Consider the following 17,652-nt stretch of genomic DNA (forward strand, 5'->3'; position numbering starts at 1 on the left):
TAAGCTGTATAACATCAGAAATTCACACAGATGGGCCCAAAACAGCACAGAAGAATAACAGAAAGCAACCTGTAACCAAAAAAAAGAGAACACTATCCAACCAAAAGCAGAGACCCAAATAATGGTGAATTACACTTTCAGTACTGTGAGACTTTAAAACTCTATAAACGTACATTCAGAACCAAAAAACGCAAGGAAGCACGCAGGGCAATCTACACCATGAAAAAACAAATTCAAATACCTATTAATACCTACTAAAACAAGATTTTACCAAATGGGAAAAACACCCCATTGAAACCCTGCATGCAGAGCTCTATAAGATTCTCCTACATGTCCAGAAGAAAACTACAAACAATTAGGCCAATATCCACTAATAATAAAAGAGCAATTCAGTTTTGGAAACATCTAAAATACAGTGAGCCCCTCTCATATCATTACCAAGTCCTGCAATGCCAAGAGCTGAGCAAAGAAAAGAGTCCTCTCATCCAGCTGGTCCTGGGGCTGAGTTCACAAACCTGTTCTACTAACACACAGAAGCTTCAGGACCAGAACATCCAATCAATCAGAATAAATCTAATTACAACATAGTAAAAAAAAAATACATTACTTAACACAAGCACAAAGCAAAATGCAGTGCTATCTGGCCCTAAATTGACAGTACACCGTGGCAAACTATTTGACCATGGTTACTGAACAAAACCTAAACAAAGTACAGGCTCAGTGAGCACAGCCTTGAAAACATGGCACCCTGTAGAGGAAAGGTTGTGCAACCACTGCAAACTCCCACTAGTCCATGCCTTCACCAATCCAATTCTTTCAGATGTGGAAAGTAGTGAACGAAAGCACACTTTGGGTGAAAGGAGAAAATATTGGGATGCACCCCTAATCTCAAAGGTCTCCTCAGCATCAAGCTAGTTGTTTCATGGTCTGTCTCAACTATCTCCTTAGCATCTAGCTAGTTGTTTCATGGCCTGGCTCAACTATCTCCTTAGCATCTAGCTAGTTGTTTCATGGTCTGTCTCAACTATCTCCTTAGCATCTAGCTAGTTTTTAATGGCCTGGCTCCTTAGCATCTTGCTAGTTGTTTCATGGCCTGTCTCCTTAGCATCTAACTAGTTGTCTCATAGCCTGTCTCAACTATCTCCTTAGCATCTAGCTAGTTGTTTCATGGTCTGTCTCAACTATCTCCTTAGCATCTAGCAAGTTGTTTCATGGTCTGTCTCAACTATCTCCTTAGCATCTAGCTAGTTTTTAATGGCCTGGCTCCTTAGCATCTTGCTAGTTGTTTCATGGCCTGTCTCCTTAGCATCTAACTAGTTGTCTCATAGCCTGTCTCAACTTTCTACTCAGCATCTAGCTAGTTGTTTCATGGCCTGGCTCCTTAGCATCTAGCTAGTTGTTTCATGGCCTGGATCCTTAGCATCTAGCTAGTTGTTTCATGGCCTGTCTCAACTTGCTCCTTGGCATCTAGCTAGTTGTTTCATGGCCTGTCTCCTCAGCATCTAGCTAATTGTTCCATGGCCTGCCTCCTTAGCATCTAGCTAATGGTTTCATAACCTGTCTCCTTAGCATCTAGCTAGTTGTTTCATGGCCTGTCTCAACTTGCTCCTTGGCATCTAGCTAGTTGTTTCATGGCCTGGCTCCTTAGCATCTAGCTAGTTGTTCCATTACCTGACTCCTTAGCATCTAGCTAGTTGTTTCATTGCCTGTCTCCTCAGCATCTGGCTAGTTGTTTCATTGCCTGTCTCCTTAGCATCTAGCTAGTTGTTTCATGGCATGTCTCCTCAACATCTAGCTAATTGTTTCATAGCCTGTCCTTAGCATCTAGCTAGTTGTTTCATGGCCTCTATCCTTAGCATCTAGCAAATTGTTTCATGGCCTGTATCCTTAGCATCTAGCAAATTGTTTCATGGCCTGTCTCCTTGGCATCTAGCTAGTTGTTTCATGGCCTGTCTCCTTAGCATCTAGCTAGTTGTTTCATGGCCTGTATCCTTAGCATCTAGCAAATTGTTTCATGGCCTGTTTCCTTAGCATCTAGCAAATTGTTTCATGGTCTGTCTACTTAGCATCTAGCTAATTGTTTCATGGCCAGTCTCCTTAGCATCTAACTAGTTGTTTCATGGCCTGTCTCCTTAGCATCTAGCTAGTTGTTTCATGGCCTGTATCCTTAGCATCTAGCAAATTGTTTCATGGCCTGTATCCTTAGCATCTAGCAAATTGTTTCATGGCCTGTCTCCTTGGCATCTAGCTAGTTGTTTCATGGCCTGTCTCCTTAGCATCTAGCTAGTTGTTTCATGGCCTGTATCCTTAGCATCTAGCAAATTGTTTCATGGCCTGTCTCCTTAGCATCTAGCAAGTTGTTTCATGGTCTGTCTACTTAGCATCTAGCTAATTGTTTCATGGCCAGTCTCCTTAGCATCTAGCCAGTTGTTTCACGGCCTGTCTCAACTTCCTCCTTAGCATCAAGCTAGTTGTTTCATTGCTTGTCTCCCTAGAATCTAGCTAGTTGTTTCATTGCCTGTCTCCTTGACATCTAGCTAGTTGTTTCATGGTCTGTCTCCTCAGCATCTAGCTAATTGTTTCATAGCCTGACCTTAGCATCTAGCTAGTTGTTTCATGGCCTGTCTCCTTAGCATCTAGCTAGTTGTTTCATGGCCTGTATCCTTAGCATCTTGCAAATTGTTTCATGGCCTGTATCCTTAGCATCTAGCTAATTGTTTCATGGCCTGTCTCCTTAGCATCTAACTAGTTGTTTCATGGCCTGTCTCAACATTCTCCTCAGCATCAAGCTAATTGTTTCACGGCCTGTCTCCTTAACATCTAGCTAGTTGTTTCACGGCCTGTCTCAACTTCCTCCTTAGCATCAAGCTAGTTGTTTCATTGCATGTCTCCTTGGCATCTAGCTAGTTGTTTCATGGCCTGTCTCCTTCGCATCTAGCTAGTTGTTTCACGGCCTGTCTCCTTGGCATCTAGCTAGTTGTTTCATTGCCTGTCTCCTTCGCATCTAGCTAGTTGTTTCATTGCCTGTCTCCTTGGCATCTAGCTAGTTGTTTCATGGCCTGACTCCTTGGCATCTAGCTAGTTGTTTCATGGCCTGTCTCCTTGGCATCTAGCTAGTTGTTTCATGGCCTGTCTCCTTAGCATCTAGCAAGTTGTTTCATGGCCAGTCTCCTTATAATCTAGCTAGTTGTTTCATGGCCTGGCTCCTTAGCAACTAACTAGTTGTTTCATGGCCTGTCTCAACTTTCTACTCAGCATCTAGCTAGTTGTTTCATGGCCTGTCTCCTTAGCATCTTGCTAGTTGTTGCATGGCCTGTCTCAACTTTCTTCTTAGCATCTAGCTAGTTGTTTCATGGCCTGTCTCCTTAGCATCTAACTAGTTGTCTCATAGCCTGTCTCAACTTTCTACTCAGCATCTAGCTAGTTGTTTCATGGCCTGTCTCCTTAGCAACTAACTAGTTGTTTCATGGCCTGTCTCAACTTTCTACTCAGCATCTAGCTAGTTGTTTCATGGCCTGTCTCCTTAGCATCTAGCTAATTGTTCCATGGCCTGCCTCCTTAGCATCTAGCTAGTTGTTTCATGGCCTGGCTCCTTAGCATCTAGCTAGTTGTTTCATGTCCTTTCTCCTCAGCATCTAGCTAATGGTTTCATGACCTGTCTCCTTAGCATCTAGCTAGTTGTTTCATGGCCTGTCTCAACTTGCTCCTTGGCATCTAGCTAGTTGTTTCATGGCCTGGCTCCTTAGCATCTAGCTAGTTGTTCCATTACCTGACTCATTAGCATCTAGCTAGTTGTTTCATTGCCTGTCTCCTCAGCATCTAGCTAGTTGTTTCATGGCCTGTCTCAACTTGCTCCTTGGCATCTAGCTAGTTGTTTCATGGCCTGTCTCCTCAGCATCTAGCTAATTGTTCCATGGCCTGCCTCCTTGGCATCTAGCTAGTTGTTTCATGGCCTGTCTCCTCAGCATCTAGCTAATTGTTCCATGGCCTGCCTCCTTAGCATCTAGCTAGTTGTTTCATGGCCTGGCTCCTTAGCATCTAGCTAGTTGTTTCATGTCCTTTCTCCTCAGCATCTAGCTAATGGTTTCATGACCTGTCTCCTTAGCATCTAGCTAGTTGTTTCATGGCCTGTCTCAACTTGCTCCTTGGCATCTAGCTAGTTGTTTCATGGCCTGGCTCCTTAGCATCTAGCTAGTTGTTCCATTACCTGACTCATTAGCATCTAGCTAGTTGTTTCATTGCCTGTCTCCTCAGCATCTAGCTAGTTGTTTCATGGCCTGTCTCCTCAGCATCTAGCTAATTGTTTCATAGCCTGACCTTAGCATCTAGCTAGTTGTTTCATGGCCTGTCTCCTTAGCATCTAGCAAATTGTTTCATGGTCTGTCTCCTTGGCATCTAGCTAGTTGTTTCATGGCCTGTATCCTTAGCATCTAGCAAATTGTTTCAAGGCCTGTCTCCTTAGCATCTAGCAAATTGTTTCATGGTCTGTCTACTTAGCATCTAGCTAATTGTTTCATGGCCTGTCTCCTTAGCATCTAACTAGTTGTTTCATGGCCTGTCTCAACATTCTCCTCAGCATCAAGCTAATTGTTTCATGGTCTGTCTACTTAGCATCTAGCTAATTGTTTCATGGCCTGTCTCCTTAGCATCTAACTAGTTGTTTCATGGCCTGTCTCAACATTCTCCTCAGCATCAAGCTAATTGTTTCATGGTCTGTCTACTTAGCATCTAGCTAATTGTTTCATGGCCTGTCTCCTTAACATCTAGCTAGTTGTTTCACGGCCTCTATCAACTTCCTCCTTAGCATCAAGCTAGTTGTTTCATTGCTTGTCTCCCTAGAATCTAGCTAGTTGTTTCATTGCCTGTCTCCTTGGCATCTAGCTAGTTGTTTCATGGCCTGTCTCAACTTCCTCCTTGGCATCTAGCTAGTTGTTTCATTGCTTGTCTCCCTAGAATCTACCTTGTTGTTTCATTGCCTGTCTCCTTCGCATCTAGCTAGTTGTTTCACGGCCTGTCTCTTTGGCATCTAGCTAGTTGTTTCATTGCCTGTCTCCTCAGCATCTAGCTAGTTGTTTCATGGCCTGTCTCCTCAGCATCTAGCTAATTGTTTCATAGCCTGACCTTAGCATCTAGCTAGTTGTTTCATGGCCTGTCTCCTTAGCATCTAGCAAATTGTTTCATGGTCTGTCTCCTTGGCATCTAGCTAGTTGTTTCATGGCCTGTCTCCTTAGCATCTAGCTAGTTGTTTCATGGCCTGTATCCTTAGCATCTTGCAAATTGTTTCATGGCCTGTATCCTTAGCATCTAGCAAATTGTTTCATGGCCTGTCTCCTTGGCATCTAGCTAGTTGTTTCATGGCCTGTCTCCTTAGCATCTAGCTAGTTGTTTCATGGCCTGTATCCTTAGCATCTAGCAAATTGTTTCATGGCCTGCCTCCTTAGCATCTAGCAAATTGTTTCATGGTCTGTCTACTTAGCATCTAGCTAATTGTTTCATGGCCTGTCTCCTTAGCATCTAACTAGTTGTTTCATGGCCTGTCTCAACATTCTCCTCAGCATCAAGCTAATTGTTTCATGGCCTGTCTCCTTAACATCTAGCTAGTTGTTTCACGGCCTGTCTCAACTTCCTCCTTAGCATCAAGCTAGTTGTTTCATTGCATGTCTCCTTGGCATCTAGCTAGTTGTTTCATGGCCTGTCTCCTTCGCATCTAGCTAGTTGTTTCACGGCCTGTCTCCTTGGCATCTAGCTAGTTGTTTCATTGCCTGTCTCCTTCGCATCTAGCTAGTTGTTTCATTGCCTGTCTCCTTGGCATCTAGCTAGTTGTTTCATGGCCTGACTCCTTGGCATCTAGCTAGTTGTTTCATGGCCTGTCTCCTTGGCATCTAGCTAGTTGTTTCATGGCCTGTCTCCTTAGCATCTAGCAAGTTGTTTCATGGCCAGTCTCCTTATAATCTAGCTAGTTGTTTCATGGCCTGGCTCCTTAGCAACTAACTAGTTGTTTCATGGCCTGTCTCAACTTTCTACTCAGCATCTAGCTAGTTGTTTCATGGCCTGTCTCCTTAGCATCTTGCTAGTTGTTGCATGGCCTGTCTCAACTTTCTTCTTAGCATCTAGCTAGTTGTTTCATGGCCTGTCTCCTTAGCATCTAACTAGTTGTCTCATAGCCTGTCTCAACTTTCTACTCAGCATCTAGCTAGTTGTTTCATGGCCTGTCTCCTTAGCAACTAACTAGTTGTTTCATGGCCTGTCTCAACTTTCTACTCAGCATCTAGCTAGTTGTTTCATGGCCTGGCTCCTTAGCATCTAGCTAGTTGTTTCATGGCCTGTCTCAACTTGCTCCTTGGCATCTAGCTAGTTGTTTCATGGCCTGTCTCCTCAGCATCTAGCTAATTGTTCCATGGCCTGCCTCCTTAGCATCTAGCTAGTTGTTTCATGGCCTGGCTCCTTAGCATCTAGCTAGTTGTTTCATGTCCTTTCTCCTCAGCATCTAGCTAATGGTTTCATGACCTGTCTCCTTAGCATCTAGCTAGTTGTTTCATGGCCTGTCTCAACTTGCTCCTTGGCATCTAGCTAGTTGTTTCATGGCCTGGCTCCTTAGCATCTAGCTAGTTGTTCCATTACCTGACTCATTAGCATCTAGCTAGTTGTTTCATTGCCTGTCTCCTCAGCATCTAGCTAGTTGTTTCATGGCCTGTCTCAACTTGCCCCTTGGCATCTAGCTAGTTGTTTCATGGCCTGTCTCCTCAGCATCTAGCTAATTGTTCCATGGCCTGCCTCCTTGGCATCTAGCTAGTTGTTTCATGGCCTGTCTCCTCAGCATCTAGCTAATTGTTCCATGGCCTGCCTCCTTAGCATCTAGCTAGTTGTTTCATGGCCTGGCTCCTTAGCATCTAGCTAGTTGTTTCATGTCCTTTCTCCTCAGCATCTAGCTAATGGTTTCATGACCTGTCTCCTTAGCATCTAGCTAGTTGTTTCATGGCCTGTCTCAACTTGCTCCTTGGCATCTAGCTAGTTGTTTCATGGCCTGGCTCCTTAGCATCTAGCTAGTTGTTCCATTACCTGACTCATTAGCATCTAGCTAGTTGTTTCATTGCCTGTCTCCTCAGCATCTAGCTAGTTGTTTCATGGCCTGTCTCCTCAGCATCTAGCTAATTGTTTCATAGCCTGACCTTAGCATCTAGCTAGTTGTTTCATGGCCTGTCTCCTTAGCATCTAGCAAATTGTTTCATGGTCTGTCTCCTTGGCATCTAGCTAGTTGTTTCATGGCCTGTCTCCTTAGCATCTAGCTAGTTGTTTCATGGCCTGTATCCTTAGCATCTAGCAAATTGTTTCAAGGCCTGTCTCCTTAGCATCTAGCAAATTGTTTCATGGTCTGTCTACTTAGCATCTAGCTAATTGTTTCATGGCCTGTCTCCTTAGCATCTAACTAGTTGTTTCATGGCCTGTCTCAACATTCTCCTCAGCATCAAGCTAATTGTTTCATGGTCTGTCTACTTAGCATCTAGCTAATTGTTTCATGGCCTGTCTCCTTAACATCTAGCTAGTTGTTTCACGGCCTCTATCAACTTCCTCCTTAGCATCAAGCTAGTTGTTTCATTGCTTGTCTCCCTAGAATCTAGCTAGTTGTTTCATTGCCTGTCTCCTTGGCATCTAGCTAGTTGTTTCATGGCCTGTCTCAACTTCCTCCTTGGCATCTAGCTAGTTGTTTCATTGCTTGTCTCCCTAGAATCTAGCTTGTTGTTTCATTGCCTGTCTCCTTCGCATCTAGCTAGTTGTTTCACGGCCTGTCTCTTTGGCATCTAGCTAGTTGTTTCATTGCCTGTCTCCTTGGCATCTAGCTTGTTGTTTCATTGCCTGTCTCCTTGGCATCTAGCTAGTTGTTTCACGGCCTGTCTCCTTGGCATCTAGCTAGTTGTTTCATGGCCTGTCTCCTTGGCATCTAGCTAGTTGTTTCATGGCCTGTCTCCTTAGCATCTAGCAAGTTGTTTCATGGCCAGTCTCCTTATAATCTAGCTAGTTGTTTCATGGCCTGGCTCCTTAGCAACTAACTAGTTGTTTCATGGCCTGTCTCAACTTTCTACTCAGCATCTAGCTAGTTGTTTCATGGCCTGGCTCCTTAGCATCTAGCTAGTTGTTTCATGGCCTGTCTCCTTAGCATCTTGCTAGTTGTTGCATGGCCTGTCTCAACTTTCTTCTTAGCATCTAGCTAGTTGTTTCATGGCCTGTCTCCTTAGCATCTAGCTAGTTGTTTCATGGGCTGTCTCAACTTGCTCCTTGGCATCTAGCTAGTTGTTTCATGGCCTGTCTCCTCAGCATCTAGCTAGTTGTTTCATGTCCTTTCTCCTCAGCATCTAGCTAATGGTTTCATGACCTGTCTCCTTAGCATCTAGCTAGTTGTTTCATGGCCTGTCTCAACTTGCTCCTTGGCATCTAGCTAGTTGTTTCATTGCCTGTCTCCTTCGCATCTAGCTAGTTGTTTCATTGCCTGACTCCTTGGCATCTAGCTAGTTGTTTCATGGCCTGTCTCCTTGGCATCTAGCTAATTGTTTCATGGCCTGTCTCCTTGGCATCTAGCTAATTGTTTCATAGCCTGACCTTAGCATCTAGCAAGTTGTTTCATGGCCAGTCTCCTTATAATCTAGCTAGTTGTTTCATGGCCTGGCTCCTTAGCATCTAGCTAGTTGTTTCATGGCCTGTCTCAACTTGCTCCTTGGCATCTAACTAGTTGTTTCATGGCCTGTCTCCTCAGCATCTAGCTAATTGTTCCATGGCCTGCCTCCTTAGCATCTAGCTAGTTGTTTCATGGCCTGTCTCCTTAGCATCTAGCTAGTTGTTTCATGTCCTTTCTCCTCAGCATCTAGCTAATGGTTTCATGACCTGTCTCCTTAGCATCTAGCTAGTTGTTTCATGGCCTGTCTCAACTTGCTCCTTGGCATCTAGCTAGTTGTTTCATGGCCTGGCTCCTTAGCATCTAGCTAGTTGTTCCATTACCTGTCTCCTTAGCATCTAGCTAGTTGTTTCATGGCCTGTCTCCTCAGCATCTAGCTAATTGTTTCATAGCCTGACCTTAGCATCTAGCTAGTTGTTTCATGGCCTGTCTCCTTAGCATCTAGCTAGTTGTTTCATGTCCTTTCTCCTCAGCATCTAGCTAATGGTTTCATGAACTGTCTCCTTAGCATCTAGCTAGTTGTTTCATGGCCTGTCTCAACATTCTCCTCAGCATCAAGCTAATTGTTTCATGGTCTGTCTACTTAGCATCTAGCTAATTGTTTCATGGCCTGTCTCCTTAACATCTAGCTAGTTGTGGTCCTTCTGTAGCTCAGTTGGTAGAGCATGGCGCTTGTAACGCCAGGGTAGTGGGTTCGATCCCCGGGACCACCCATACGTAGAATGTATGCACACATGACTGTAAGTCGCTTTGGATAAAAGCGTCTGCTAAATGGCATATATTATTATTATATTATTATAGTTGTTTCACGGCCTGTATCAACTTCCTCCTTGGCATCTAGCTAGTTGTTTCAATGCTTGTCTCCCTAGAATCTAGCTTGTTGTTTCATTGCCTGTCTCCTTCGCATCTAGCTAGTTGTTTCACGGCCTGTCTCCTTATAATCTAGCTAGTTGTTTCATGGCCTGTCTCCTCAGCATCTAGCTAATTGTTCCATGGCCTGCCTCCTTAGCATCTAGCTAGTTGTTTCATGGCCTGTCTCCTTAGCATCTAGCTAATGGTTTCATGGTCTGTCTACTTAGCATCTAGCTAATTGTTTCATTGCCTGTCTCCTTAGCATCTAGCTAGTTGTTTCATGGCCTGGCTCCTTAGCATCTAGCTAGTTGTTTCATGGCCTGTATCCTTAGCATCTAGCAAATTGTTTCATGGTCTGTCTACTTAGCATCTAGCTAATTGTTTCATGGCCTGTCTCCTAAGCATCTAGCTAATTGTTTCATAGCCTGACTCCTTAGCATCTAGCTAGTTGTTTCATGGCCTATATCCTTAGCATCTAGCAAATTGTTTCATGGCCTGTCTCCTTGGCATCTAGCTATTTGTTTCATGGCCTGTCTCCTTAGAATCTAACTAGTTGTTTCATGGCCTGTCTCCTTAGCATCTAACTAGTTGTTTCATGGCCTGTCTCCTTAGCATCTAACTAGTTGTTTCATGGCCTGTCTCAACATTCTCCTCAGCATCAAGCTAATTGTTTCATGGCCTGTCTCCTTAACATCTAGCTAGTTGTTTCACGGCCTGTCTCCTTAACATCTAGCTAGTTGTTTCACGGCCTGTCTCCTTAACATCTAGCTAGTTGTTTCACGGCCTGTCTCCTTAACATCTAGCTAGTTGTTTCACGGCCTGTCTCCTTAACATCTAGCTAGTTGTTTCATGGCCTGTCTCCTTGGCATCTAGCTAGTTGTTTCACGGCCTGTCTCAACTTCCTCCTTAGCATCAAGCTAGTTGTTTCATTGCTTGTCTCCCTAGAATCAGGCTAGTTGTTTCATTGCCTGTCTCCTTGGCATCTAGCTAGTTGTTTCATGGCCTGTCTCAACTTCCTCCTTAGCATCAAGCTAGTTGTTTCATTGCGGGGTGTGGGGGCTGTGCTTTGGCAAAGTGGGTGGGGTTATATCCTTCCTGTTTGGCCCTGTCCGGGGGTGTCCTCGGATGGGGCCACAGTGTCTCCTGACCCCTCCTGTCTCAGCCTCCAGTATTTATGCTGCAGTAGTTTATGTGTCGGGGGGCTAGGGTCAGTTTGTTTATCTGGAGTACTTCTCCTGTCCTATTCGGTGTCCTGTGTAAATCTAAGTGTGCGTTCTCTAATTCTCTCCTTCTCTCCTTCTTTCTCTCTCTCGGAGGACCTGAGCCCTAGAACCATGCCCCAGGACTACCTGACATGATGACTCCTTGCTGTCCCCAGTCCACCTGGCCATGCTGCTGCTCCAGTTTCAACTGGCCTGGGCCCTAGGACCATGTCCCAGGACTACCTGACATGAGGACTCCTTGCTGTCCCCAGTCCACCTGGCCATGCTCCTGCTCCAGTTTCAACTGTTCTGCCTTACTATTATTCAACCATGCTGGTCATTTATGAACATTTGAACATCTTGGCCACGTTCTGTTATAATCTCCACCCGGCACAGCCAGAAGAGGACTGGCCACCCCACATATGCTCTCTCTAATTCTCTCTTTCTTTCTCTCTCTCGGAGGACCTGAGCCCTAGGACCGTGCCCCAGGACTACCTGACATGATGGCTCCTTGCTGTCCCCAGTCCACCTGACTGTGCTGCTGCTCCAGTTTCAACTGTTCTGCCTTATTATTATTTGACCATGCTGGTCATTTATGAACATTTGAACATCTTGGTCATGTTCTGTTATAATCTCTACCCGGCACAGCCAGAAGAGGACTGGCCACCCCACATAGCCCGGTTCCTCTCTAGGTTTCTTCCTAGGTTTTGGCCTTTCTAGGGAGTTTTTCCTAGCCACCGTGCTTTTACACCTGCATTGTTTGCTGTTTGGGGTTTTAGGCTGGGTTTCTGTACAGCACTTTGAGATATCAGCTGATGTACGAAGGGCTATATAAATAAATTTGATTTGATTTGATTGCTTGTCTCCTTGGCATCTAGCTAGTTGTTTCATTGCCTGTCTCCTTCGCATCTAGCTAATCGTTTCATGGCCTGTCTCCTTGGCATCTAGCTAGTTGTTTCATGGCCTGTCTCCCTATAATCTAGCTAGTTGTTTCATGGCCTGGCTCCTTAGCAACTAACTAGTTGTTTCATGGCCTGTCTCAACTTTCTACTCAGCATCTAGCTAGTTGTTTCATGGCCTGTCTCCTAAGCATCTAGCTAATTGTTTCATGGCCTGCCTCCTTAGCATCTAGCTCGTTGTTTCATGGCCTGTCTCCTCAGCATCTAGCTAATTGTTTCATAGCCTGACTCCTTAGCATCTGGCTAGTTGTTTCATGGCCTGTCTCCTCAGCATCTAGCTAATTGTTTCATAGCCTGACTCCTTAGCATCTAGCTAGTTGTTTCATGGCCTGTCTCCTAAGCATCTAGCTAGTTGTTTCATGGCCTGTCTCCTAAGCATCTAGCTAATTGTTTCATGGCCTGCCTCCTTAGCATCTAGCTCGTTGTTTCATGGCCTGTCTCCTCAGCATCTAGCTAGTTGTTTCATGGCCTGACTCCTTAGCATCTAGCTAGTTGTTTCATGGCCTGTCTCCTAAGCATCTAGCTAGTTGTTTCATGGCCTGACTCCTTAGCATCTAGCTAGTTGTTTCATGGCCTGTCTCCTTAGCATCTAGCTAGTTGTTTCATTGCCTGTCTCCTCAGCATCGAGCAAGTTGTTTCATGGCCTGTCTCCTTAGCATCTAGCAAATTGTTTCATTGCCTGTCTCCTTATCATCTAGCTAGTTGTTTCATCGCCTGACTCCTTAGCATATAGCTAGTTGTTTCATCGCCTGTCTCCTAGCATCTAGCTAGTTGTTTCATGGCCTGTCTCCTCAGCATCTAGCTAATTGTTTCATAGCCTGACTCCTTAGCATCTAGCTAGTTGTTTCATGCCCTGTCTCCTCAGCATCTAGCTAGTTGTTTCATGGTCTGTCTCAACAGACCTGCCACCACTCTAGATATGCCTGGAAGACAACACTGATTCTGCTAGACTATTGCACATGTTACTTTCTAACTTCTGTTTCTTATTTGCCTGTACATACTATTTTAATTTAGACAAGTGAGACAGTAATACAAATACACATTAATGTGAATAACTGGATAAATGCATAGTGACATATTTGCTAACATTGCTAAGAAATTGTGAACTACAGATCTAAAACGAGGATAAGTTGTTAAGAAATCACACCTGGCCCCTTACTTTTTTCAATCTTTACTAACGAGTAGCCAGTGTGTCTGTGTATGCAGATGACTCAACACTATACACTTAGCTACTAAAGCAACTGAAATGACTGCAACACTTAAAGAGCTGCAGTTAGTTTCGGAATAAGTAGCAAGGAATAAGTTAGTCCTAAATATTTCCAAAACTAAAAGCATTGTATTTGGGAAAAATCATTCACTAAATCCTAAACCTCAACTGTATCTTGTAATGAATAATGTGAAAATTGAGCAAGTTGAGGTGACATAACTGCTTGGAGTAACCCTGGATTGTGAACTGTCATGGTCAAAACATGTTGATACAACAGTAGCTAAGATGGAGAGAAGTCTGTCCATAATAAAGCGCTGCTCTGTCTTCTTAACAACACTATCAACAAGGCAGGTCCTACAGGCCCTAGTTTCTGCCTTCTTCACAACACTATCAACAAGGCAGGTCCTACAGGCCCTAGTTTCTACCTTCTTAACAACACTGTCAACAAGGCAGGTCCTACAGGCCCTAGTTTCTACCTTCTTAACAACACTGTCAACAAGGCAGGTCCTACAGGCCCTAGTTTCTACCTTCTTAACAACACTGTCAACAAGGCAGGTCCTACAGGCCCTAGTTTCTACCTTCTTAACAACACTGTCAACAAGGCAGGTCCTACAGGCCCTTAGTTTCCACCTTCTTAACAACACTGTCAACAAGGCAGGTCCTACAGGCCCTAGTTTTGTCGCACCTGGACTACTGTTCAGTCGTGTGGTCAGGTGCCACAAAGAGGGACTTGGGAAAATTGCAATTGGCTCAGAACAGTGCAGCATGGCTGGCCCTTAAAAGTACAGGGAGAGCTAACATTAATGACATGCATGTCAATCTCTCCTGGCTCAAAGTTGAAGAGAGATTGACTTCATCATTACTTGTTTTTGCAAGCTGAATGTACCAAGCTGTCTGTTTAAAATACACCCACAAGACATGTCACCAGAGGTCTCTTCACAGTCCCCAAGTCCAGAATAGACTATGGGAGGCGCACAGTACTACATAGAGCCATGACTACATTGAACTCTATTCCACATCAGGTAACTGATGGAAGCAGTAGAATCAGATCAAATAAAAACATAAAATACACCTTATGGAACAACGGGGAGTGTGAAGAGACAAAAGTACATGCATATGCACACATTGTGATATTGTTGTATGGTGGTATCAAACAGTTTGTATTGTAGATATGTAGTAATGTAATAATTGTATATGATGTACTGTTTTATCCTTGGTTTTATATGTAATGTAAGTATTTTAACATGTTTGGACCCCAGGAAGAGTAGCAGCTGATGGGGATCCATAATAAACCCCAGGAAGAGTAGCAGCTAATGGGGATCCATAATAAACCCCAGGAAGAGTAGCAGCTAATGGGGATCCATAATAAACCCCAGGAAGAGTAGCAGCTAATGGGGATCCATAATAAACCCCAGGAAGAGTAGCAGCTAATGGGGATCCATAATAAACCCCAGGAAGAGTAGCAGCTAATGGGGATCCATAATAAACCCCAGGAAGAGTAGCAGCTAATGGGGATCCATAATAAACCCCAGGAAGAGTAGCTGCTGCCTTGGCAGGAACTAATGGGGATCCATAATAAACCCCAGGAAGAGTAGCTGCTAATGGGGATCCATAATAAACCCCAGGAAGAGTAGCTGCTAATGGGGATCCATAATAAACCCCAGGAAGAGTAGCTGCTAATGGGGATCCATAATAAACCCCAGGAAGAGTAGCAGCTAATGGGGATCCATAATAAACCCCAGGAAGAGTAGCTGCTACCTTGGCAGGAACTAATGGGGATCCATAATAAACCCCAGGAAGAGTAGCTGCTAATGGGGATCCATAATAAACCCCAGGAAGAGTAGCTGCTAATGGGGATCCATAATAAACCCCAGGAAGAGTAGCTGCTACCTTGGCAGGAACTAATGGGGATCCATAATAAACCCCAGGAAGAGTAGCTGCTAATGGGGATCCATAATAAACCCCAGGAAGAGTAGCTGCTAATGGGGATCCATAATAAACCCCAGGAAGAGTAGCAGCTAATGGGGATCCATAATAAACCCCAGGAAGAGTAGCAGCTAATGGGAATCCATAATAAACCCCAGGAAGAGTAGCTGCTAATGGGGATCCATAATAAACCCCAGGAAGAGTAGCAGCTAATGGGAATCCATAATAAACCCCAGGAAGAGTAGCAGCTAATGGGAATCCATAATAAACCCCAGGAAGAGTAGCTGCTAATGGGAATCCATAATAAACCCCAGGAAGAGTAGCTGCTAATGGGAATCCATAATAAACCCCAGGAAGAGTAGCTGCTAATGGGAATCCATAATAAACCCCAGGAAGAGTAGCAGCTAATGGGGATCCATAATAAACCCCAGGAAGAGTAGCTGCTAATGGGAATCCATAATAAACCCCAGGAAGAGTAGCTGCTAATGGGAATTCATAATAAACCCCAGGAAGAGTAGCTGCTACCTTGACAGGAACTAACGGGGATCCATAATAAACCCCAGGAAGAGTAGCTGCTGCCTTGGCAGAAACTAATGGGGATCCATAATAAACCCCAGGAAGAGTAGCTGCTACCTTGGCAGGAACTAATGGGGATCCATAATAAACCCCAGGAAGAGTAGCTGCTACCTTGGCAGGAACTAATGGGGCTCCATAATAAACCCCAGGAAGAGTAGCTGCTGCCTTGGCAGGAACTAATGGGGATCCATAATAAACCCCAGGAAGAGTAGCTGCTGCCTTGGCAGGGATCCCCATGTCATGCTATTTATGGTATCCCACGTGTGCACCTCTCAGGCAGGATGATCTAATTAATAGGAATGATTCAGTCTTCCCTAGAACCTAGTTCATCACTGACTGCTTCGTGGTCCAGTCTGGAGGCCCCACTCTGAGGACAGAACATTCAGACATTTGTTGGAACCAATCAACAATTAGTTTGATATAAAACTAATGGGCTCCCAAGAGGCACAGCAGTCTAAAGAACTGGTTCGATTCCAGGCTGTATCACAACCGGAGTGATTGGGAGTCCCATAGGGCTGCGCACAATTGGCCCCAGCATCATCCGGGTTTGGCCAGGGTAGACCGTCATTGTAAATAATAATTTGTTCTTAACTGACTTGTCTTGTTAAATAAAGATTACAAAACCCTTCGCTGTCTGACCCTGAACTGAAGTGTCTTTCAAATAGCAGCACTGACCTGATATGGCCACAGATCAAGCAATGCCCAGATAATAGCCAACAGAAATTGTCAGAATAAGTTAATTCTATTCCATGTATGTTAGCATTTTGTTTATGATGATATAGCTATGACTTACTGTCAAATGGCACAGCTAGTCTGATACTCTTGAGCTAACCAACTAGCTGAAGTTAGTTCTCAAAATGATCCACGTTTACCTTGATCATCAGGCATCCCACATGTAACTATTTTTTGGGGGGCTTCATTGATGTAATTTGATGTGACTCATTTTACTATATATAATGCCACATATTTCAGGCAAAACTAGCTAATGTTAGCTAGCTAGTTGAGGAGCATTGCTAGCCAGACAGCGACCGGTCTTTTTTTTGTTTTTATCAGTAGTGAAATATCAACTGTGAAGAACGAGGTATTGTCTGCCCGTCTAAGATGAATTTGACACTATGAGCCAGAAGATGTCTTTGGTTTGGCCCAGATTCGGTTCTGATGTTTTTGTTGCCTAACAACGTTAACTGGTTGTGAAGTTAACCAACGACATTCAAAATAGCTAACTAGCCAGTGTCCTCAATAACAAGTTAAAAGGCTGTTGATACGGGCTGTTAGCTAGCTGGTGAAGCTGTATTCTGCCTTGCTAGGTAGAAAGATAGTTATTTAACTAATTAACTGGTTTACTAGTAACAATACCGTGATGGTATAACTCCTGGATAACTAAATGGAAAGTGTAGCTAGCTAACAAGGTTGCTCTGCTTGACCAGGCCTGGCTAACCAAATTAGCTTGCGATAGCTAAAATCAATGGTCAATATCAAGCACCGTTTAGAAACAAAAGGCCCCTCACCGTAATATATATATATGTTTAAACTCACTGGTGTTGCCAACTATCTTCGTACACGTTGGTTCGAGATGCTAAAGTCACGATTGAAATGAGCTACAAGGCATGTTTGCCCATATTGTTTTAGAAATACATCGGCGTCCAACGACATGTTTATTCTTTGAGGGGAAAACAGTACTGGTAGCTAGCTAGCTACGGGAAATGGAAAAATATGTTTAACTACGAACCTTTCATTTCCATGCTTCCACTAAAAGGCAACGAATCTTATCTCAGCCGTTCATTTCCACCATCAGTTATTTAACTAGCTAAACAATGGAAAACTGCGTTGTAACCATTCTCAGGCTCAGTGCTATGTAAAAACGTATATGTTTTTCAGAGTCTAACATCATAGGCTACTTTACTAGGTAGGTGGAGGCAGATTAGTAAGCAGCTTCCCAGATAACAAAAAAATGTCCTCCCGCTTCCTATTTGCCGCTTTCCTTACGCCCAGGTCAACATCAAGTCTCGGACCACCTGTCTCAAACCCAGTCTCTACCCCAACAGCTGAACCCTGGGCTGACTCCTGTACCCTACCACACACTTATTAACATTTATTCATATTCTTTACACACTGAAGTCAGTGTTGTCTACCTGACCAATGCAATAGTTCTGTCACCTTACTGCACTACTAATGTGTATACTTACATATAATATCAGTATATGCTGGAAGTGCATTGTACTGAGGGGCACAACTTTCATTGGGGATGGGGGACATGACCAC

General features: G+C 44.0%; 1 protein-coding gene across 3 annotated transcripts in view; it reads right to left on the reverse strand.

Moving 5' to 3' along the window:
- LOC124036834 (speckle-type POZ protein-like A) overlaps positions 1-17,392 on the reverse strand; it is an 86,325-nt gene extending 68,933 nt beyond the window's left edge. The window contains exon 1 of one of the 3 annotated variants that reach the window (XM_046351811.1): positions 17,120-17,392. The gene's annotated coding sequence lies outside the window, so the exon portion shown is untranslated. Of the gene's footprint in view, positions 1-16,926; positions 17,037-17,119 lie in introns of those variants that run through there. The other 2 variants (XM_046351566.1, XM_046351663.1) reach the window with 2 other exon arrangements.
- Between the last annotated feature and the right edge of the window lie 260 nt (positions 17,393-17,652).

The sequence above is a fragment of the Oncorhynchus gorbuscha genome, linkage group LG01 (assembly GCF_021184085.1).
Source record: "Oncorhynchus gorbuscha isolate QuinsamMale2020 ecotype Even-year linkage group LG01, OgorEven_v1.0, whole genome shotgun sequence".
In the NCBI taxonomy this organism is placed as follows: domain Eukaryota; kingdom Metazoa; phylum Chordata; class Actinopteri; order Salmoniformes; family Salmonidae; genus Oncorhynchus; species Oncorhynchus gorbuscha.